At 43.0% G+C, this 24,370-nt stretch overlaps 1 protein-coding gene across 1 annotated transcript in view; it reads right to left on the bottom strand.

The window, feature by feature from the left end:
* PXDC1 (PX domain containing 1) overlaps nt 1-24,370 on the bottom strand; it is a 78,919-nt gene that overhangs the window by 36,282 nt on the left and 18,267 nt on the right. The gene's annotated exons all lie outside the window — the stretch shown is intronic.

Here is a 24,370-nt window from a genome sequence, read left to right as displayed (position 1 = left end):
ATCATGGGTAAATTGCTGATTATTTCCATAGGCCGGGAACGGTGCGGGTGCACCATACGGGAAACAGCAGAACGGAGCGGAAGTGAGCACTGGCATCTCCTGGGGAGGAGATGCGGGCCAGCGCTCACAGATCTATGGCTGCGGCCGTCGGGGGCTGAGTAGTCCCGATGTTCTGCGGCCGTGGACGCTACCCACCATGAACAGGCCGAAGAACTCTACACCCAGTTATACATGAGAGGTTATCCTAAAAAGACAGTGAGAGAGGCCTTAAATAAAAAAAGATAGTCAGAACAACAAGCCCTTCATTTACAGGGGTAGAAAAAAATAAAAATAAATGTTTAATTATCTAATTTTGTCACACCCCAATAAGAAAATGCCATTCATTCTGCAATTAGAAGTAAATTGATCGAAAGCGTTCCTTTACAAACAGAAATAGATATCAGAAAACCGATAGTATATTGCAGGCGACTGAACAATGTTAGGGGTTTATTGTACACAAACGTTTTACCACACAACCTTTCTCAAATCATTGAGAGGCGATTACAGATGAGGGAAATTAAATTTTTGCAATTACTTGAACCGCACAAGGTACCTGAATCTAGAAGGATTGTGTGTTAATAGTATGTGACTTTATTACTAGTAAAACCAACTTTGTGGTCTATGTTTTTACTTGCTCCTTTTGTTGCCATTACATCGAAAAAACGATTAGATCGATTTTTAAGAGATTCAGAGGGCACATCTACACATTGCTGACTGGGGAGGGCTCACCAAGATTTGATTCAAAATATGTGGGAACATCACAATAGTAATCCAATCGATATGCTTTCATGACATAATAAATGTTTTAAAGCTTTATAGACTTTGACTTTATGCTGAATCATTAAAATACTGTTTGAACCTTGTCCTTAACTTTTTGCTGACGCTTGACGTCTATGCTCGTCATGAATGGCTGGACATAATGAAGAACATAGACGTCATACTGATTGCGATCAGGAGCGGTACAGCGGCTGTAATACACAGCTGCAGCCCATCTCTCATGTCGGAGATTAGAGAAAACTCTGATCTCCACCGTTAACACCTGGAATGTCGTGATCAAAGCTGATCGCTGCACTCAAAGGAAAATGAGAAGAGGGGACCCCTCTTTGATCGCATCACATGGAATCCCTGTCTATTTAAGGACCCTAGGGCTGTCTGACCATATTTCTTGTTGTTAGGGCATACTTAGGTATGTCCTAACAACTGCCTGTTTACAATCAGTACACAGGCTAATTTAGTGGCATGTAGATATATGCCAGTACATTAAAGTTAAAGAAAAATCCTCCTATGGGATTAAAAAAAAGTAAATGTATTTTTTTTAAATAGTAGTGATAAATTAAAAAAAATAGACATCCGGTTCCGGCGCTGACATGTGAGGAGGGAGAAAGGAGCTCTCCAGATCTACGGGACATAAAAATCGACTAAGATATCCAGCTAACACGTGGAAAAACGTTACAAAGGTCAGCACTGACCTAGCAAGCTGCACCCGACACATACGGGAGAAACCGGAGAGATCAGACACCTCCCACGCTTATCGGCAGATTTTAGCGCAGGAAACAGGGAGCGGAGCCGGCCAGAAAACACGGGACCAAGACAAGTTATAATCCGCACAGCACCAGATCGGCAGGGCACAGAAACCTGACTGAAGCAGGTAGCAGGTACCGAGGTCTTCCCATACTTACCGCTAACGCGGTCGGGTTAGTTTTGGCGCCAAATACCGGAGCGAGATAGAGGAGGTGAAGAGGCGCCATCTTGCCGCGGCTCACAGCCCTAAACAACGCGCTGTCTGAGCCACAGACAGGTTGGGCACAGCTGGCGTTAACCCCGACACATATAACAGGCAAGAGGTCCCGATAAAGACAGCTTTATAGACGGTGTTATACAGATTGCAAAAGCGGTTGGACCGTCTTTGAAGACAGACGCCTGTAACAGGACATTGTGAGTGAGGGAGCGCCATTTTGCTACAACGCGCTCAGACCACGTGTTGACAACAGCACATTCGCCAGCGGCACGCATAGCCTGTCATAGTCGGTAATCGATCCAAGAAACAGGGGCCGCGCAACGGGTGCAAACAAAAATGCCACCGGTCACCAGAAAAGACAAGCAGGCAGCAAGTAGGCCATCCTCAGACCAGGAAGAGACAATGTCAGATGAGGAAGGTGGGGAGGAGACCTCGAGTTCAATGAAAATTGATTACAGAAAACTGGCCATGGAGGTAGCCAAGCGTATAACACCCGACATACAAGACAAACTGGCCAATACTATATCAACCTCACTGAAGGCACTGCAAAGCGAGGTATCACAACAGGGTATACGTCTAGATGAAGTAGAGCAAAGAATATCCCTGTTAGAAGATGAAGCAGCAGACACGCATGGCGCACTTCAGGAGCTATTGGCCGAAAAACAAAAGATGTTATCCAAAATAGATGACCTGGAGAACAGATCGAGACGGAACAACGTGCGAATAGTGGAAATACCAGAATCAGTACCAGCCACGCAACTAAAGCACATCTGTGAATATGATCTGCCAAAGATGCTGAATATGGAGGGGCCATGTAAAGTTGAAAGAGCGCATAGAGTGGGTCCAGACAGACAGACTCTGCCGCAACACCAAGGCGCACTAAAGAGAGCGCGACAAGTCATAGTACGCTATCTTGATTATGCTGACAAGGAAGCGCTGCTGCACATGTACAAAACCAGACGGGGCCCGACGAAATTAAACGGCATCACAGTCATATTATTTAGTGATTACTCCGCGGAAGTTTCAAAGAAACTAAAGCTATTCAGCAGAATCTGCACAGCGTTCCACAAGCGGGGACTTAAGTTCCAATTGCTATACCCAGCGATTTTAAAGGTAACAACTCCAAGTGGCACCCTACAAGTTTATACAGACCACCAGGAAGCGGAGGCAGTGTACAAAGATTTATTCAGGGAAACAGTGTCTACAGCAGCAGATGGAGATTTCTCGGGAGGAAGCGCGCAGCAGAACGTGACGCATCCGAAGGGACAGCCACCCAAGGAAAAGAGACTGCCACAGACTCCACGACACGGCTAGTGTACACCCAGAATCAACTGCCAGTCGACTCCTCGGCAGACGAGAGTCGTGAGTACCACCGTCGAGTGAAATTGGAACTTATTCATGTATTCAAGTGTCTAATAGTTGACATATGCAACAAAGGAAGTTACTTGGTGATGACATTGGGGCCTAGTTTAAAACAGTTTAGAACAAGAAAGATAAGCACAAATACATTGATAGCTGAGATATTGTTAAACCATGTTAAATGTGTTATGCTGACGAGATATTATCTGTAGGTAGAGGAGAGTAAGTCACATGGCAGAAAAAAGAGAAGTCTTGAGGAAATATGAGAGGGAAAATGGGGGCTCTCCGAGGGAGTCGGGGAGAGTTAATGTGTTCTCACAGAGTGGGGATCAATGGTTGATTGGTAGTCGTATTAGCCCTAGTTCAAGGGGGCTGAGCCGCACAGACATTAGATTCCCAATTTATTCCTTATTAATACACAACATCCTATATATGATGCAGAAGCATAGCCAGTCTCCGCTAACGAATAACTTAATTTCTCTTTATGAGAGTAGTGACATGGAATGTTAAGGGACTACTGTCCCCACACAAAAGGTCAATGGTCCTGCGTCACCTTGGCAAACTGAAGGCTGACCTGGCTTTGCTTCAAGAAACTCACCTGGAAGAAAAAGATTTTTTTAGAATGCGTAAACTTTGGGTGGGAAATGTTTATGGTTCCCCAGCTATTCAAAAAAAAAAATGGAGTGATAATTTTAATAAGCAAAAATCTTGCCTCCACTTTACACTCAAAATATGTGGACACAGAGGGACGATTAATGCACATCCTGCTAGACACACAATGGGGGGAAGTTAGTATATATAATGTATATGCGCCCAATACAAATAACCGCACTTACTTTCAGAACCTCCAGATTACACTCCTAGCTGACACATGTGCAATGAAGCTGGTAGGGGGAGACTTTAACTCGGTACAATATGCAGATGAAGATAGGAAGAGAGATACACAGGCACCGACACTGGCTACAGATGGCATATTGCCTGAATTCTCACAAACCACACAACTAACTGATAGCTGGAGATACAGCCATCCGGATGACAGGGAATACACTTATTTCTCACCATATCACAAATCCTGGTCGAGATTAGACTACATTTATTTAAGCCAACACATGTTACAACGAGTAGAACAGGTAGACATCACAGACATGATCATATCTGATTATGCGCCAGTACGGTTGGTGTTGGCGGATACACACCCCAGGGGGGAGTTTACTCAGTGGAGATTTCCGGCAAATTTAGCAGAAGATGAAGATTTTCAAGCACGAATAAAGGGATGGTGGTTAGAATATGCTATAGACAATGCAGAACATGCGGCTGATCAGGCCCTGTACTGGGAGACGGCTAAGGCGGTCTTGAGAGGAAGGCTCATATCGTACGTAACGTTTAAGAAAAAACAGATCCAACAAAAATACAGAGAGTGCAGTGATAACCTTAGAACAGCTTATTCTTCTTTCCTTGCTGACCCGTCGACAGATAAAAAACACAAATGGGTGGATGCGAGGAAACACTTCGAGTCATGGTTGGATAAAAGGGAGAAGTTTGGGAGATCACTCTATGAGGCCAAACTTTTTCGTTTTGGCAACAAGGCAGGAAAACTGTTGGCGGGTTTGGCTAGGGGATTTCGGCCACCTACACATATAACCAAACTAAGAGATCACAAGGGCTGTGTACAAACGGAACCCAAAAAGATGAATGACATTTTTCAGGCTTTCTATCAGCAGCTGTACGAGACCACATTGGTACCGGGCGATGTGCGGGGTGACCGATTTCTGGCAGATATCACCTTACCTACCTTAGACCAGGGGCAATTAGAAGACTTGAACGCACGAATAACACTGGTAGAGTTACAGATAGCCATAAAGTCATTAGCAAATGGGAAGACGCCGGGACCTGATGGTTACCCGGCAGAATTCTATAAAATACTACAGGAACAAATAACGCCGACGTTATTAGCATATTTTAATTCTCTATTGGAGGGTGGGAACATTCCTGATGCAGCAAATACAGCATACATCAAGGTGCTACCAAAAAATGGGAAAGATCTGTCACTACCGAGCTCATACAGACCCATATCCTTAATAAATCAGGATATCAAGATATTGTCCAAGATCATGGCAAATAGGCTTGCCCAAATAATGCCTCGTCTGGTGGGGCCGTCGCAGGTGGGTTTCATTAAAGGTAGATCGGCAGTTACAAATATTAGAAAAGTATTAGGAGTTATGGATGGGGTGGCAGCACAGCCAAAGTCATTCAGCCAATCGGCACTTGTGTTGCTGGATGCTAAAAAGGCGTTTGACAATGTTGAGTGGCAGTGGCTGGGCATGGTCTTGGATAAATTTAACATACAAGGGGCATTTAGAAATTACATAAAAACGTTATACAAGAACCCCACGGCGGCTGTATACACGCCAGGAATCAAGTCAAAGACGTTTAAGCTACATAAGGGAACGAGGCAGGGGTGCCCACTATCACCACTCTTATTTGACCTAGCATTGGAACCCCTGATACAGATCCTGGAACAGGGGCGGATATTTAATGGGATTAGAGTTGGTGAGGTTGAGGTTAAGGCGGCAGTCTTTGCAGATGATATCCTGCTGTTTCTCTCTCAACCGTCTAGGCATCTCCCTAGGGTTTTTGAGGTGATCCATAACTATGGGCTATTCGCGGGTCTCAAAATTAACCCCCTCAAGAGCGAACTCTTAGGTTTGACACAGCATAATCATACAGCGGATGAGAGGTTACAGCAATTAGGCATAAAAATTGCAAAATCACAAATAACATATTTGGGGATACGGATCGGGAAAACCCCGGGAACCTTATATCATCTGAATTATGAACCCATCTTCCACAAAATAAGGCTGGAACTTGAAAGATGGAGGACATTGCCGCTCTCTATGTTCGGTAGATGCCATCTGGTCAAGATGATCTCCTTCGCTAGATTATTGTACCCAATGCAAACACTGCCGGTACTATTGAAGCATAAGGATGTCAAAAATTTTAATTCCACTATAACGAAATTTATATGGTTATATAAACGGCCAAGGATATCGCTAACGAAGTTGCAGGGGTTTTACTGGCAGGGGGGGGTGAACATTCCGCATTTAAGGGGATACAATATAGCCAGTCTATTCCGACATGTGTTAGACTGGATACACAAAACTAATCATTACTCCAACCAGGAACTAGAGTCAGCACTAGCAGGTAAATACGACCTTCAAGCATTATTGCACACAAAACTTAAGCACCTCCCGTGCCATGTTAAATCCTCAGTCATATTACGAGACACAATTATGTGCTGCAAGGAAGTGAGGAAAAAGCAGGGCCTATCTTTTCAGTTGTCTAAATACTTACCATTATGGTCACATATACAGTTCCCAGCGGGCATGACAAGTAGTTTATTTAAGACATGGAAGCAAAGGGGGATAGCCACAGTAAAGCAGATACTGCACACAACGGAACCGAGGCTAAAGACGCTGCCAGAGCTAGTGAACGAATTTGGGATCCAGCCAACACACTTTTTACAATACATGCAGGTTAAAACTTTCTGTGCTAGGGAGGTAGGAAACTTGGAAAGGGAGATAGTAGATAATCCTTTTGATGCACTGGTAGAAGAATCACATAGGAAGTCATTGTCGGTACTATATCGGGCAATAAAGGATATTTACATAAAAATAGACCCAAAACAACAATACCCTTATTGGAGACGTGTTTTTCAAACAACAGATGTAAACGATCAAATACTAGAGGCATGGAAAGCAGTGAGAAAACATGTAGTTAATGAGGTGTGGAGGGAGACACAGTTTAGACTAATGCATGCAGCCATTTATGCTTTTAACATACCGCCAAATGATAGCAACCCAGACCGATTGCATGCATGCCCGAAGTGTGCTCAGCCACATACAGATCTGCATCATGGAATTTGGTCATGCCCGAATACACAAGGATATTGGTCATTAGTGCTGGCATTTATGGCGAAATTAGGGGATAAACCTATGCCGCTAAACCCCATACTTCTTTTGTTCCACTCCAGAGCATCAATGGAAGTGGAAGAAGAGGGAACGGTAACGCACATATCTCCGCTAGCACATATAATAATACTCATTGCAAAAAGATGTATACTGAAAAACTGGCTGGAACCCATTGCACCGACATTAGAACAACTCATACAGCAATTGAAAACATGTCTATATTCAGATAGGACAGATGCCCTAATACACAAAGAGCGGAAAACGGCTAGTTTTTTCAGGAAATGGAAACCGTTCTTGGAACAGATGTCAGAACTAGATATTGAGATGGTAATGGCGGGATTTCAACAAACAAAATGGTATCTTACAGAAGATCTGAAGGGATCCTTAGGGAAATTGAAAATCAAACCACCAAGAAAGTAGATGGAAATAGAGAGAGTAAGGGTATGCATATGCAGGGAAAGGAAATAAGGATAAGGCATAAATAAGACTACCAAGGTCATTGGTTTAAATGGTTAAAAGGTTTATTGTTTAAGTTGAAGATCGCAATGTAATGAAAGATCAACATATCTGCTTCTGATGTTATTAACAAATATACTGGTATGAACAACTATGTATGTATTTACTTTTGTCAAGATGTGGGCAATGCCATACCTTGTCCCTTGTAATGACACAGAAAGAAAAAAATGTTGCAAGTAAAATTTTAATAAAAAAATGTTTTGGAAAAAAAAAAAAAAAATCAAGAAAAAAAATACACACAAATGCAGATTTTTTACAATAAATAAACGTTATAAAATATAAGTCCCAAAACATAAAATAATATACACATATTTAGTATCGCTACGAACATAACAACCTGCACAACAAATTTATAGCGTCATTTATGATGATCATTGTATGGTGTAAAAAGAAAAAAATACTGCAGCGGAACTGCTTTTTTTGCCAAAATAAAAATGTATATTAATGTAAATGTACCAAAAAATGGCGAATATATAAAGTATAACTCGTCCTGCAAAAAATAGTCTCATACAGCTATGTCGAACAAAAAAAAAAAAGTTATAAACGCGGGGATGAAAAGAGGAAAATATATATAAAAAAAATCTGTCTTCAAGGCCAAAGTTGCCTGAGTCCTTAAGGGGTTAAGAAAGGTAAAATATATACTATTTTGTATTGTGCATGATTAAAGTTGCATAGTTTATATATAAAGGGGCGGGGTTTAGATGAACGTTAGGGTCTTGACAAAGCGTGACCTACACGTAATATGGCCACATGGTGTTTTATCTGCGTCCTGTCATTGCGGATGGAATAAAGATGTTATGTAGTGAAGTGTTTGTGAGTGTCATCGGAGTCATTTCTTTGAAATTATCTTGCTGGAACTTATTTCTGTTTCCACTGAGAACTGCCTTTTCACTAGTAAAAGTTCACCCGTATAAGCGTTTCAGAAGGTTTGAGTGGGTCCTGTTGTACTACAGAGACTGGGCAGTGCCGATCTTTATTCTTTAATTTAGTTGCATCTTACTCCTTTGGGCTTCAGATTAAGGCCCCATGCACACGACCGTAAAAACTCCCGTAATTACGGGCCCATAGACTTCTATTGGCCACGGGTACCTCCCCGTATGCTTACGGGAAGGTGCCCGTGCCATTGAAAAAGATAGAACATGTCCTATTTCAGGCCGTAATTACAGCACGGGCAGCCCATAGAAGTCTATGGGTCTCCCCTAATTACGGGTGACTACGTGTGTGCACCCGTAATTACGGGAGCGTTGCTAGGTGACCTCAGTAAATAGTCACTGTCCAGGGTGCTGAAAGAGTTAAACGATCGGCAGTAACTGTTTCAGCACCCTGGACAGTGGCTACCGATCAGAATATAGGTAAAGCGGCAAAAAAAAAAGGACGTTCATACTTACCCAGAACGCCCTGCTTCTTCCTCCAGTCCGGCCTCCTGGGATGACGTTACAGCCCATGTGTCCGCTGCAGCCAATCACTGGCTGCAGCGGTCACATGGACTGCCGCGTCATCCAGGGAGGTCGGACTGGATGTCAAGAGAGGGACGCGTCACCAAGACAACGGCCGGGTAAGTATGAATTTCTTTTACTTTTATTACGGAAAGGGCTGTCCCTTCTCTCTGTCCTGCACTGATAGAGAGAAGGGCTGCCGATTAGTGCAGTGCAATTTTGCAGCCAAAAACGTGCCCTGTAAATACGGGTGGAATACGGGTGATACCGGACCCGTATTTACGGGCACGGGTCCGTAAATACTGGTGCAATACGGGTCGAATACGTGTGACCACGGACCCGTATTTACGCCAGTATTTACAGGTGGACAAAAATACGGTCGTGTGCATGAGGCCTAAGGCCTCATGCACACGACCGTATTTTTTCCCACCCGTAAATACTGGCGTAAATACGGGTCCGGTGTCACACGTATTCCACCCGTTTTGCACCAGTATTTACGAACCCGTGCCCGTAAATATGGGTCCGGTGTCACCCGTATTCCACCCGTATTTACGGGCACGTTTTTGGCGGCAAAATAGCACTGCACTAATCGGCAGCCCCTTCTCTCTATCAGTGCAGGATAGAGAGAAGGGACAGCCCTTTCTGTAATAAAAGTTAAAGAAATTCATACTTACCCGGCCGTTGTCTTGGTGACGCGTCCCTCTCTTCACATCCAGCCCGACATCCCTGGATGACGCGGCAGTCCATGTGACCGCTGCAGCCTGTGATTGACCTGTGATTGGCTGCAGCGGTCACATGGCCTGAAACGTCATCCAGGACGTCGGGCCGGATGTCGAGAGGGACGCGTCACCAAGGCAACGGGCGGGAGACCGGACTGGAGGAAGCAGGAAGTTGTCGGTAAGTATGAAAGTCTTTTATTTTTATTTTTTACAGGTTTATACTGATCGGTAGTCACTGTCCAGGGTGCTGAAAGAGTTACTGCCGATCAGTTAACTCTTTCAGCTCCCTGGACAGTGACTATTTACTGACGTCGCTTAGCAACGCTGCCGTAATGACGGGTGCACACATGTAGCCACCCGTTATTACAAGAGCTCCATAGACTTCTATGGACTGTCCGTGCCGTTATTACGGCCTGAAATAGGACATGTTCTATCTTTTTCAACGGCACGGGCACCTTCCCGTGAGAAAACGGGAAGGCACCCGTCGCCAATAGAAGTCTATGAGCCCGTTATTACGGGTCGTGATTACGACCCGTAATAACGGGCGTTTTTACGGTCGTGTGCATGAGGCCTTCGACTGGCGTTTTATACAGGCATTAATAAATCTGCCCTAACGGGATTTATTTGTCAAAACTGCGTATAGCAACCAATCAGAGATCAGCTTTTACTTTAACCCCTTCCCCCTGCATGCATTCTGGGCCTTAAAGAGGCTCTGTGGCCTACATTGTACGTGCTGTAATGTAGCAATGTTTTTTATTTAGAAAAAAAGATCATTTTTGACGGAGTTATGACCTATATTAGCTTTATGCTAATGAGTTTCTTAATGAACAACTGGGCGTGTTTTACTTTTTGGCCAAGTGGGCGTTGTACAGAGGAGTGTATGACGCTGACCAATCAGTGACCAATCAACGTCATACACTTCTCCCCATTCATTTACACAGCACATAGGGATATAGCTACATCACTATGTGTATCCACATAAACACACTATAACGTTACTGCAGTGTCCTTACAGTGAATATACATTACCTCCAGCCGGGACGTGATGTTTATTCAGAATTCTGGCACTTCGCAAACACAATCTCGACACTACAGCACAGCAAGCATAATCTCGTTTAAAAAGACAGTTTACAGTAGACAGTTTTGCTATGCTGTAGTGTCGGGATTGTGTTAGCGAAGTGTCAGGATGAACAAGGGGTCTAGTTTCCAAAATGGGGTCACTTTTGGGGGGTTTCCACGGTTTTGGCACCACAAGACCTCTTCAAACCGGACATGGTGCCTAATAAAAAGGAGGCCTCAAAAGCCACTAGGTGCTCCTTTGCTTCGGAGGCCGGTGCTTCAGTCCATTACCGTACCAGGGCCACATGTGGGATATTTCTCAAAACTGCAGTATCTGGGCAATAAGTATTGAGTTGCGTTTCTCTGGTAAAACCTTTTGTGTTATAGAAAAAAAATGGTATAAAAAGGATTTTCTGACAAAAAAAAATAAATGTAAATTTCACCTCTACATTGCTCTAAATTCCAGTGAAACACCTATGGGGCCCTCAAAGCAACGTCAGAACTGAACTGGAACCGAAAAAATAAATAAATTAGGCAATACTTCGCTTCTTACATTATACTGATAATGAGCCGTGCCCACCCTGAGATGACCCCAGTTTTGACCGCTTGTATAAACAGAGACCCCTATTAGACCGTTTCAGTGCCCGGTTTTCCCAAGCATTCACCCCCGAGAATTGTATTTCTATTGATGAGTCCTTGGTACATTTTAAAGGGAGGCTTCAATTCCGCCAGTACCTGCCTTTCCTTCTGAGCCCTCCCATGGGCCCAAACGGCAGTTTATCATCACAAATGGGGTATTGCCACACTCAGGACAAATTGGGCAACAAAATGGGGTATTTTGTTCCCTGTGAAAAGAAGAAATTTTGATAAAAAAATTACATCTTATTGGAAAAAATGTCATTTATTTCATTTCACAGCCCAATTCAAATATGTGCTGTGAAAAAACTGTGTGGTCAAAATGGTAACAACAACCATAAATGAATTCCTTGAGGGGTGTAGTTTCCAAAATGGGGTCACTTCTGGTGGGTTTCCATTGCTTTGATACCTCTGGGGCTCTGCAAATGCTACATGGCACCCGAAAACCAATCCAGCAAAATCTGGACTCCAAAGAACAAATAGCGCTCCTTTCCTTCTGAGCCCTCCCGTGGACCCAAACGGCAGTTTATCACCACAAATGGGGTATTGCTGCACTCAGGACAAATTGGGCAACAAAATGGAGTATTTTATTTCTTGTGAAAATAAGAAATTTTGAGCTAAAACTACATATTATTGGAAAAAATTATTATTTTTTTAATTCCCAGCCCCATTCAAATAAGTTCTGTGAAGAAACTATGGGGTCTAAATGGTCACATTACCCATAAATTAATTCCTTGAGGGGTGTACTTTCCAAAATGGGGTCACTTCTGGTGGGTTTTCATTGCTTTGATACCTCTGGGGCTCTGCAAATGCGACATGGCACCCAAAAACCAATCCAGCAAAATCTGCACTCCAAAGAACACACAGCGCACCTTCCCTTCTGAGGCTTCCCATGGGCCCAAACGGCAGTTTATCTCCGCAAATTGGGTATTGCTGAATTCAGGAGGAATTGGGCAACAAAATGGGGTATTTTGTTCCCTGTGAAAATAAGACATTCTGATGAAAAATGACATTTTATTGGAAAAAATTTTTTAAATTTCACAGCCCAATTCAAATACGTGCCGTGTAAAAACTGTGGGGTCAAAATGGTAACAACAACCATAAATTAATTCCTTGACGGGTGTAGTTTCCGAAATGGGGTCACTTTTGGGGGATTCCTACTGTTTTGGCACCTCAACACCTCTTCAAACCTGGCATGCTGCCTAAAATATATTCTAATAAAAAAAGAGGCCTCAAAATGCACTAGGTGCTTCTTTGCTTCTGGGGCTTGTGTTTTAGTCCACGAGCGCAGTAGAGCCACATGTGGGACATTTCTAAAAACTGCAGAATCTTGACAATACATATTTAGTAGTGTTTCTCTGGTAAAATCTTCTGTGTTACAGAAAAAAAATTAATACAATTGAAATTCAGCAAGAAAAATTAAATTTGCAAATTTCACCTCCACTTTGCTTTAATTCCTGTGAAATGCCTAAAGGGTTAAATAAACTTTCTAAATGCTGTTTTGAATACTTTGAGGGGTCTAGTTTTCAAAATTGGGGGTTTTATGGGGGTTTCTAATACACAGGCCCCTCAAAGCCACTTTGGAACCGAACAGGTACCTTAAAAAAAAAGGCTTTTGAAATTTTCTTAAAAATATGAGAAATTGCTGTTTATGTTCTAAGCCTTGTAACGTCCAAGAAAAATAAAAGAATGTTCAAAAAACTATGCCAATCTAAAGTAGACATATGGGAAATGTGAACTAGTAACTATTTTGGGTGGTATAACCATCTGTTTTACAAGCAGATGCATTTAAATTCTGAAAAATGCTATCTTTTATAAATTTTCTCAAAATGTTGCCATTTTTCACCAATAAACACTGAATATATCGTCCAAATTTTACCACTAACATGAAGCCCAATGTCTCACGAGAAAACAATCTCAGAATCACTTGGATAGGTTTAAGCATTCCGACGTTATTACCACATAAAGTGAAATATGTCAGATTTGAAAAATGGGCTCTGAGCCTTAAGGCCCAAACTAGGCTGCGTCCTTAAGGGGTTAAGGAGGGTGTCATGTTTTTTTTTTTATTATTATTATATTGCTTTAAATATAATGTAAACAAAAATTGTATTTATTTGTGTTGTCACTTTCTACTTTTTAATGTATTCATACTTTTACTTCTCTATGGGGGCTGCCATTTTTTTTTCATCTCTGTATGTGTCGGATGGAATACGGCAGCTACAGGGCATAGGGCACAATGAACGGCAGCCGTTCATTGTTTCTGCTATCTGGCTCTGTACTGCGTAGACGCAGGTCAGAGTCACACAGCAGAGAAGCCGGTTTGTAGGGAGATAGCAGGCGCCATTATGAAGACCAGCTGCACTGCAGGTAAGGTGTGTGTCTCTGTCTGTCCCTCTCTCACAGACCCCCGACGGGCCCCCCCACCTAGCGGGCCCCCCACCCGACGGGCCGCCCCCCCCTCCTGTCGCTAGATGTAACAGGGGTGAGTGTGTGTGTCTGTATCTGTGTAGTAGAGCTGAGTGTGTGTGTATGTATGTATGTATGTAGCAGTGCTGAGTGTGAGATGTATTCTCAGTGTGGACGGTGTGTGGAGCTAAGCTTGTCAGTTGTAGTACAGCTGAGTGTGTGTGTCTGTGTAGTAGAGCTGAGTGTGTGTGTGTGTGTGTCTGTGTAGTAGAGCTGAGTGTGTGTGTGTGTGTGTGTATGTATGTATGTAGCTAGCAGTGCTGAGTGTGAGATATATTCTCAGTGTGGACGGTGTGCGGAGCCAAGCTTGTCAGATGTAGTAGAGCTGAGTGTGTGTGTCTGTGTAGTAGAGCTGAGTGTGTGTGTGTCTGTGTAGTAGAGCTGAGTGTGTGCGTATGTATGTATGTATGTAGCAGTGCTGAGTGTGAGATGTGTTCTCAGTGTGGACGGTGTGCGGAGCTAAGCTTGTCAGATGTAGTAGAGCTGAGTGTGTGTGCGTCTGTGTAGTAGAGCCGAGTGTGTGTGTATGTACGTAGCAGTGCTGAGTGTGAGATGTATTGTCAGTGTGGACGGTGTGTGGAATGTGATCGGGTGAGGAGGTGAGGTATCCGTCAGCAGGAGGTCGGGGAGGAGACTGTCAGTAGCAGATGGTTATTCCTATCACAGAGTGGTGTGACAGTCTCCTCTACTGCGGAGGAGACTGTCAGCAAGATTGTATGGGGACGATGGAGGAGACTGTCAGCAAGATTGTATGGGGACGCTGGAGGAGACTGTCAGCAGTATTGGGTGGTGATGCTGGAGGAGACTGTCAGCAAGATTGTATGGTGATGCATCCCCACTCAATCTTGCTGACAGTCTCCTCCATCATCACCACCCAATCTTGCCGACAGTCTCCTCCAGCATCACCATACAATCCTGCTGACAGGCTCCCCCAACATCACCATACAATCCTGCTGACAGTCTCCTCCAGCATCACCACCCAATACTGCTGACAGTCTCCTCCAGCGTCACCATACAATCCTGCTGACAGTGATGCTGGAGGAGACTGTCAGCAGGATTGTATGGTGACACTGGAGGAGACTGTCAGCAGGATGGAGGGATAAAGACATTTAGCAGGAGAGGCATGTGAAATGCGCAAAAAAAAAGGGGTTAAATACACGCCGTGTGAACCTGTCAACTGAAAAGTCATTCACTTTACTTCCATTATTCTAAGGGTATGTTCACACGCAGTGTGTTCAGCTGTTTTTCGGGCAGTAGACTTCCCAAAAAATGGCTGAAAAATCGGAAGCAGAACGCCTCCAAACATCTGCCCAATGGGAAATACGGCGTTCTGTTCCGACGGGGCGTTTTTTTACGCGGCCATTTTCCAAAAACGGCACGTAAAAAGACGCCTGCCAAAAAGAAGTGCATGTCATTTCTTGGGACGTTTTTGGAGCAGTTTTTCATTGACTCTATAGAAAAACAGCTCCAAAAACATCCGTAAAAAACACAGCCAAAAACGCGAGTTTGATTAAAAAATGGCTGAAAATCAGGAGCTGTTTTCCCTTTGTTTAGTAAGTGTGTGAACATACCCTTAGCCTTTTGGTGTGTCCTATAGCTTCTGCAAGCTGCATTTCAACAATCACGCCCAAAATGGCTGCCGGACACTGCTTAGCAACTTGAAGACACCTTTTCCTGGCTTGTAGGAGGGGGGTGAGATTCCCTCCCACATTTACGGCAGCTGTGAGTCAGGTTGCTTTGCCTTATTCGCCTTGCTGTAATTCTCGGTGGCCAACATAGGAAAACATTTCAAATTATTATTTAATTTTTAATACTTTCCACCATGTGGAAGAAAAATAAAATTCAGCAAAAAACATAAAAAAAATATAATAGAAATAAGTAACATACGTAAAAAAAAAAGTTTAATTCGCGACACATTCCCTTTAAATTCAAGAAGTTCATCACGTGCGAAAGCGAATGATTCCCCCTTTGCCAGGCACGTTGAGAGAAGTTGTGGTGGCAATCCTTTGTGGTTTCTGCGAACTGTCACACAGGCCCCTGTTTTGTCAGTGTGAAGGCTTTTGAAAGGTGGCATGCTAGAATAAAAATTGTCAGTGTACACTCTGTAGCCTTTTTGAAAGAACGGCTGTATAAGGTCATAGACTATTTTTCCACTGGCACCAACGTTTGGTGGGCATCCTGGGGGATTTATGTCTCTGCCCTCATATATATTGAAGCCGCATGTGTAACTGGTCTTACTCTCACATATTTTATATAGCTTCACGCCATATCTCGCTCTCTTTGAAGGTATGTACTGCCTAAATCACAATCGCCCCTTAAAATTTACAAGGGATTCATCCACACTCAAGTTCACGTCAGGAGTGTAGGATTTTAGAAATTAATCTTTTAGCAAAGTAACCAAGGGCCACAGCTTGTGAAGGTGATCGTGCCCAGGATCACTTCTTGGCAGGCTTTCTAAATTGTTACTAAAATGCAGGAAACGGATTATACTCATACTTGTTCCGGGACATTATTGACGAAAAAACTGGGGTTACATGAATAGGACTTGCTGCCCAGTAAGAACGGGTGGACGTTTTTTTTACAATGCCCATATTCAGAATGAGTCCTAAATTTTTTTTTATCTCGCGGACATTGGTAGGAACCCAGACCCTTGCATAACCACATGCAGGCTTTTCCGCCAAAAACTGCCTCGCATAAAGGTTCGTCTGGTCCACAATTAATTGTAAAAGCTCATCCGTAAAAAAAATGGTGTGGGGCAAAATTCGTGGTGTCCCTTTTTATGTCTGGACTTGACATAAATTGGGGCACCTGAGGGATAAAGTTTGCTGCAGGATCCCAAAAAATTGGCAGTACTATAGGATTGCTAGTTCCCGCATGTGCGCCTGTGGCTCTGGCAACAGCGGCATCTTCCATAGAGGGAGTTGTTACTGAAGCATCCGAAGCAGTACTGGTAGTGTCATAACATATTTCCGCTTCTGAAGCGGTTCCTGTGTCACTGCCTGAATCAGGGCACAAAATAGCATAAGCTTGCTCTGCGCTGTAAAGTTTGCGCGCCATTCTAATACGTATCCTCTAATAACAGTTTTTTTAACAAAATTTTTTTATTACTTTTCTATTATTATTATTATTTTTAATTTTTTTTTAATGAAATTTACTAGAAAAATGGAAATAAATACTAACTAAAAAAACAGGGGGGGTGTTTATTACAATGTAATGTAATGTATTTTTTGTGTTTTTCAGGATGGATTCACACGAGCGTATGGCTTTTGATCACACATAAAAACGCGGCGTTTTGCCTGCGCAAAAGGCACTTGACAGCTCCGTGTGGCAGCATCATATGATGCGTGGCTGCGTGGTTTTCGCGCAGCCGCCATCATTGTGACACTCCATTTGGATGTTTGTAAATAGTTTTCTGTTTTCATTCTGTTTTCATTCATCCTTTTGACAGCTGTTGCGCGAATCACGCTGTTCGCACGGAAGTGCTTCCGTGTGACATGCGTGGTTTTCACGCACCCATTGACTTCAATGGGTGCGTGATGCGCGAAAAATGCTCAAAGAACGGACATGTCGTGACTTTTACGCAGCGGACCAACGCTGCGTAAAAATCACGCACATATCTGCACGGCCCCATAGACTAATATAGGTCCGTGCGACGCGCGTGAAAATCACGCGCGTTGCACGGACATATATCCTGTTCGTCTGATTAAGCCCTCACTGTAACTGTTTGTATCTATTCTCTCCATAGGCCTCTGTCTCTCCTCTCAAAAAACCACAACTGAGAGAAGAGGCGGAGAGCAGAGGAGAGAGCCCGCTGTTTACATTCAGCGGGTGGTGATCGCTGTGATGGGATGTTCACAGCGATCACCTCCTCCTATCAGAGGGTCCCCTAACGTTGTCTCCAAGCCCCAAGCTGTCACCTAACAGCTGAGGTTTGGAGACATCCGCTCTGCTTGCAGCGCAATCTCGTTCTAAAGCGCCACCGTGAAAAGGCGGCGCTCTAGAATAAAGCCCACTAATGACCTCCGTGAATAGGCGGTCATTAAGGGGTTAAACTACTTTGTGATTAGTTGATATAAATAACAAGGCTTTTTCTGTTATGCCGTGTTCACATGAAGGATCCTTCCTGATTTGGCTGAGATTCTGCGTCACAAATCCGAGGCTGACCTTTGGATTTTTGATTTAACAGTTTTGCGTGCGGATTAGCCCCACTCGGTTTTCAATTCTGTTTGCTGAAAATTCTGCCACGGTTATCCAATAAAAACAATGGGAGGCTTTTTAGTAAAGGAATTCACGCGAATTCCGATGCTGAGAATGCATGGAAATAAGCCTGTATTTTCTGCCGGGTCAACAAGGCCTTAGACAGTTTTGATAAATAAGGCCCAATAACAAATATTCATGTCTGTAAAATCTGTCCATGATTGTTACTGATTGATAGAAAGTGTCACATCTATCAGAAAATGTTGTTGAGTCAATGAGCACCAAAGAGAGAATCCCTGTATTATGCTCTGTCCCCTTAGGTCCCCACTAGACATAACACTTTTGACCGGAGTGTTTCTTTAAGGCTAATGAAGTATAGCTAGGAAATGAGATGCACAACATGAGATCAGTCAGCTACTATTTACTTTAACGGGGGGGGGGGGGGGGGGGGGGGGGAATAACCACTGATCACAATAGATGGACTTTGTTCATAACAGGGGAGGAGAATATAGGTTGTGTACTGAGACAGGTATTGTTTTTGTTCATTATTTTGGCATTCTGAACTGTCAGATTTGATGGAAATAGCGCTGCATGCTTGCATACTCTTCTGTCCAAGTGACAGACACTGCAAGGGAAAGTCAGACTCCAATATAAGTCAATAATATCAGATACTGGTGGTATCCATTGTATGATGGCTCCAGCCCTGCATCATGGTTTCCACTATAAACGGTAAAATACGATCCAGATGTTAACAGAGCCTAAGACAACCTAAGACAATACCCTGTTACTCGGGGAAACCACTAGAGATATGCTATAGAGAGAATCTCTCCTTCTGGATGACTTGACTCGTCTGTGGCCCGTTGCAGGAGAAATGAACAATGACTGGCTGCTGTCCAAACTGAACAACCCTTGTAAGTGCTTAATATACACTACCGTTCAAAAGTTTGGGGTCACCCAGACAATTTTGTGTTTTCCATGAAAACTCACACTTATATTTATCAAAGGAGTTGCAAAATGACTAGAAAATAGTCAAGACATTGACAAGGTTAGAAATAATGATTTTTATTTGAAATAATAATTTTCTCCTTCAAACTTTGCTTTCGTCAAAGAATGCTCCATTTGCAGCAATTACAGCATTGCAGACCTTTGGCATTCCAGCTGTTAATTTGCTGAGGTAATCGGGAGAAATTTCACCCCATGCTTCCAGAAGGCCCTCCCACAAGTTGGATTGGCTTGATGGGCACTTCTTGCGTACCATACGGTCAAGCTGCTCCCACAACAGCTCTATGGGGTTGAGATCTGGTGACTGCGCTGGCCACTCCATTACAGATAGAATACCAGCTGCCTGCTTCTCCCCTAAATAGTTCTTGCATAATTTGGAGGTGTGCTTTGGGTCATTGTCCTGTTGTAGGATGAAATTGGCTCCAATCAAGCACTGTCCACAGGGTATGGCATGGAGTTGCAAAATGGAGTGATAGCCTTCCTTATTCAAAATCCCTTTTACCTTGTACAAATCTCCCACTTTACCAGCACCAAAGCAACCCCAGACCATCACATTACCTCCACCATGCTTGACAGATGACGTCAGGCACTCTTCCAGCATCTTTTCAGTTGTTCTGCGTCTCACAAATGTTCTGCTGTGTGATCCAAACACCTTAAACTTCAATTCGTCTGTCCATAACACTTTTTTCCAATCTTCCTCTGTCCAATGTCTGTGTGCTTTTGCCCATATTAATCTTTTCCTTTTATTAGCCAGTCTCAGATATGGCTTTTTCTTTGCCACTCTGCCCTGAAGGCCAGCATCCCGGAGTCGCCTCTTCACTGTAGACGTTGACACTGGCGTTTTGCGGGTACTATTTAATGAAGCTGCCAGTTGAGGACCTGTGAGGCGTCTATTTCTAAAATTAGAGACTCTAATGTACTTGTCTTGTTGTTCAGTTGTGCAGCGGGGCCTCCCCCTTCTCTTTCTGCTCTGGTTAGAGCCTGTTTGTGCTGTCCTCTGAAGGGAGTAGTACACACCGTTGTAGGAAATCTTCAGTTTCTTGGCAATTTCTCGCATGGAATAGCCTTCATTTCTAAGAACAAGAATAAACTGTCGAGTTTCACATGAAAGCTCTCTTTTTCTAGCCATTTGGAGAGTTTAATCGAACCCACAAATGTCATGCTCCAGATTCTCAACTAGCTCAAAGGAAGGTCAGTTTTATAGCTCCTCTAAACAGCAAAACTGTTTACAGCGGTGCTAACATAATTTCACAAGGGTTTTCAAGTGTTTTCTAATCATCCATTAGCCTTCTAACACAGTTAGCAAACACAATGTACCATTAGAACACTGGAGTGATGGTTGCTGGAAATGGGCCTCTATACACCTATGTAGATATTGCATTCAAAACCAGACGTTTGCAGCTAGAATAGTCATTTAGCACAATAACAATGTATAGAGTGTATTTCTGATTAATTTAATGTTAACTTCATTGAAAAAAAACTGTGCTTTTCTTTCAAAAATAAGGAAATTTCTAAGTGACCCTAAACTTTTGAACGGTAGTGTACATAAAAGCAGATTAGGGAGTGGTAGTAAAACTCCACTATCTAGGTAGATACAGACAGCAAACAGATGGAACAGGTGACTTGCTGATTGTTCACCTCTACATGCCCTGCACATGCATTTTAGCGGCATCTGTAAATTCTATGCAACTCAAAACCTACCTGTTTTAGAAAGAATAGGGTGAGTTGGGGCAGCGCAACCAGAGCAGCTGTTTCCCACTCACAGCTAGTTCAAAATCCTAATAGTGTACTTAAGGGTATGTGCACACACACTAATTACGTCCGTAATTGACGGACGTATTTCGGCCGCAAGTAGTGGACCGAACTCAGTGCAGGGAGCCGGGCTCCTAGCATCATACATATGTACGATGCTAGGAGTCCCTGCCTCTCCGTGGAACTACTGTCCCGTACTGAAAACATGATTACAGTACGGGACAGTTGTCCTGCAGAGAGGCAGGGACTCCTAGCATCGTATATAAGTATGATGCTAGGAGCCCGGCTCCCTGCACTGAGTTCGGTCCGGGACTAGCAGCCGAAATACGTCCGTCAATTACTGACGTAATTAGTGTGTGTGCACATACCCTAAGTGTAACCAAACTTTTAAAAAACTTTTGACATATCATAGTAACATGTCAGAAGTTTTGATCGGTGGGAGTCCAAGCACTGAGACCCCCACCGATCGCTAGAACAAAGCAAAGCATCAGATGCTGAGCGCTGTGCCACTTTGTTTCTCATCTGCTTTCCTCGGAAAGCCGAGCGAGTGGTGTACGGGCTCAATAGCCGAGCGAGTGGTGTACGGGCTCAATAGAAAGTCTATGAGTCCGTACAACGCTCGCTTGGCTTTACAAAGACAGTCAATCAGAGAAACGAAGCGCCACAGAGCTCACCCAAACTCTTCTGCAGCTTTGTTTTAGCGATCGGTGAGGGTCTTAGTGCTCGGACCCCCACTGATTAAACCTTCTGAAATGTCACTATAACATGTCAAAAGTTACGTCATCGTGGAAGGTTACTTCCCGCACGAGGACGTATAGTTACTGAGTCGTTCCCTGTCGGTGACAGGGTGCACCGGGAATCGGGAGGTCAGCTGTCGGAGAATACGGCAAGCTGTCCTTTGCCGCTGACTTCGGCAATGAACCCCTTAAATGCACCGATCGATTGCGATCACCGCGTTTTAGGGTTTTGTAGCACATCGGCAGCCCCTACGATGAAATCGTGGGTTTGCCAATGGTTGGCATGGCAACCAGAGGCCAAACAATGGCCTCCGGGTCTGCCATGTTCGGAAGCCTATGAGGACCAGCCTCCAGAAGTCACTGAGTCGTTCCTGATGCACACTGTCGGTGACAGTGTGAACCGGTAACCAGGAGGTCAGCTGTCCCCGACAGCTGACACTCCACTGTTGCCGATCAGCGGTTCATTGCCGCTGATTTCGGCAATTAACCCCTTAAATGCGCCAATCGATTACGATCGCCGCATTTAGGGGGTTTGTAGCACATCAGTAGCCCACATGCAATCGTGGGGGTTGCCGATGGTTGTTGTGGCAACCGGAGGTCAGACAACGGCGTCCGGGTCTGCCATGTACGGAAGCCTATGAGGACCAGCCTCTGACTGGTCCTCATAGGCTTACTGTCAGAGTGACGTCACATCACAATGACAGTTAGAATACATTACATCCGTAGGTAGTGTAATGTATTCTAAAAGTGATCAGTGTTGCAGGTCAAACTAAAAAAGTGTGACATGTAAAAAAAAGTTAATAAAAATGTTTTAGAAAAGTGTAAAAATAAAAGTTATAAGTTAAAAAAAGCAAACACTGCCTTTTTTCCTATAATAAGTTTTTTATTATAGGAAAAAAAGAAAACGTTAAAAAAAGTACACATATTTGGTATTACCGCGTTCATAACTACACAAACTATAAAACTATAATGTTATTTTTTTCCGCACGGTGAACACCGCAAAAAAACTAAAATAAAAAACAATGGCAGAATCGCTATTTTTTTGGTCACCACCCCTCACAAAATCTAGAATAAAAAGTGATCAAAAAGTCACATTTATTGTGCAAACGCTGCAAAACATAAAAAAACCTATATATATATGGTATCGCTGTAATCGTACCGACCCGCAGAATAAAGTAAAATGTAATTTATAGCGCACAGGTGAACACCGTAACAAATATAGAATTTAAAATGCCAAAATCGATGTTTTTTGGTCACCTTACCTCTAAAAATAAATGCAATAAAAAGTGATCAAAAAGCTGTATGTCCCAAAAAATAGTACCAATAAAAACTACAGCTCGTCCCGCCAAAAATAAGCCCTCACACCGCTCAATCAACTAAAACATAAAAAAAAGTTCTGCCTCTCAGAATATGGTGATAGAAAACAATAACTTTTTTTAACAAATAGTTTTTTCTTTGTAAAAGTGGTAAAATATATTAAAAAAAAATATATAAATTTGGTATCACCGTAATCGTATTGAGCGGCGGAATGAAGTTGACTTGTCGTTTTTACTGCACGGTGAAAGCCGTAAAAACAAAACCCCAAAAAACAATGGAAAAATCAAAGTTTTTTCCAATTTCAGTCCACAAAGAATTTTATTTTCAGTTTCCCAGTACATTATATGGTACTTTATGGTGTCAATAGAAACTACAGATCCTTCTGCAAAAAAAAGCCCTCACACCACTCTATTGACGGAAAAATAGGCGGGAAATGAAAAACAAAAATGAAAAAGCAAAAATAGGATCAGTCCTGAAAGCGTTAATTAATTTCCAATGAAAAAAACATTTATGACTACATGTTGGGTATTGCCATAATCTGGAGAAATTGCTTTACATATATTGTGGTGATTTGTCTCCTTTATCCCTTGTGAAAATGAAAAAATGCAACATTTCAGTGGTCAAAAATGTTGATATTAATTTTTATGGCCTAATTCCACTAAATTCTGCAAAACACCTGTGGGGTCAAAATGCTAACTATACCCCTATAAAAATTCCAAAATTGGGTCACTTTGGGGGGGGGGGGTTCCACTGTTTTGGTCCCTCCAGTGAGTTGCAGACACGACACGGCACTGAAACCCATTCCAGCAAAATCTGCGCTCCAATTGACACTCCTTCCCTTCTGTGCCCTGCCGTGGGTCCAAACAGAAGTTGCCGTAATCGGGAGAAGATGCTTTACAAATTTTGGGGTGATTTTTATTCTTTATCCCTTGTAAAAATTACGTCTCAGTTTTTTCAGAAAAAAAAGTAGATTTTCATTTTGGCAAAAAACCTGTGGGGTCAAAATGCTAACTATACCCCTAAATAAATTCCTTGAGGGGTGTAGTTTCCAAAATGGGGTCACTTTTGCGGGGTTTCTACTGTTCTGGCACCACCAGACCTCTTCAAACCTGACATGGTGCCTAAAATAAATTCTAAAAAAAATCCACTAGGTGTTCCTTTTCTTCTGAAGCCTGTGTTTCAGTTCATTAGCATACTAGGGCCACATGTGGGATATTTCTAAAAACTGCAGAATCTGGGCAATAAATATTGAGTTGCGTTACAAATGATGCAAACATAAAGTAGACAAATGGACAAAATGCTAATGTTTGCTAATATTCTCTACATTTTGGTGTTTTTCACAAATAAATATTGAATTTATCTACCACATTTTTTCACTAACATAAAGTACAAAATGTCACAAGAAAACAATCTATGAATCACTTGAATA

Source organism: Rhinoderma darwinii, chromosome 5 (genome assembly GCF_050947455.1).
Source record: "Rhinoderma darwinii isolate aRhiDar2 chromosome 5, aRhiDar2.hap1, whole genome shotgun sequence".
Taxonomy (NCBI): domain Eukaryota; kingdom Metazoa; phylum Chordata; class Amphibia; order Anura; family Rhinodermatidae; genus Rhinoderma; species Rhinoderma darwinii.
Note: the sequence above shows the minus strand (reverse complement) of the source record. Positions and strands in the feature narration are given on the sequence as shown.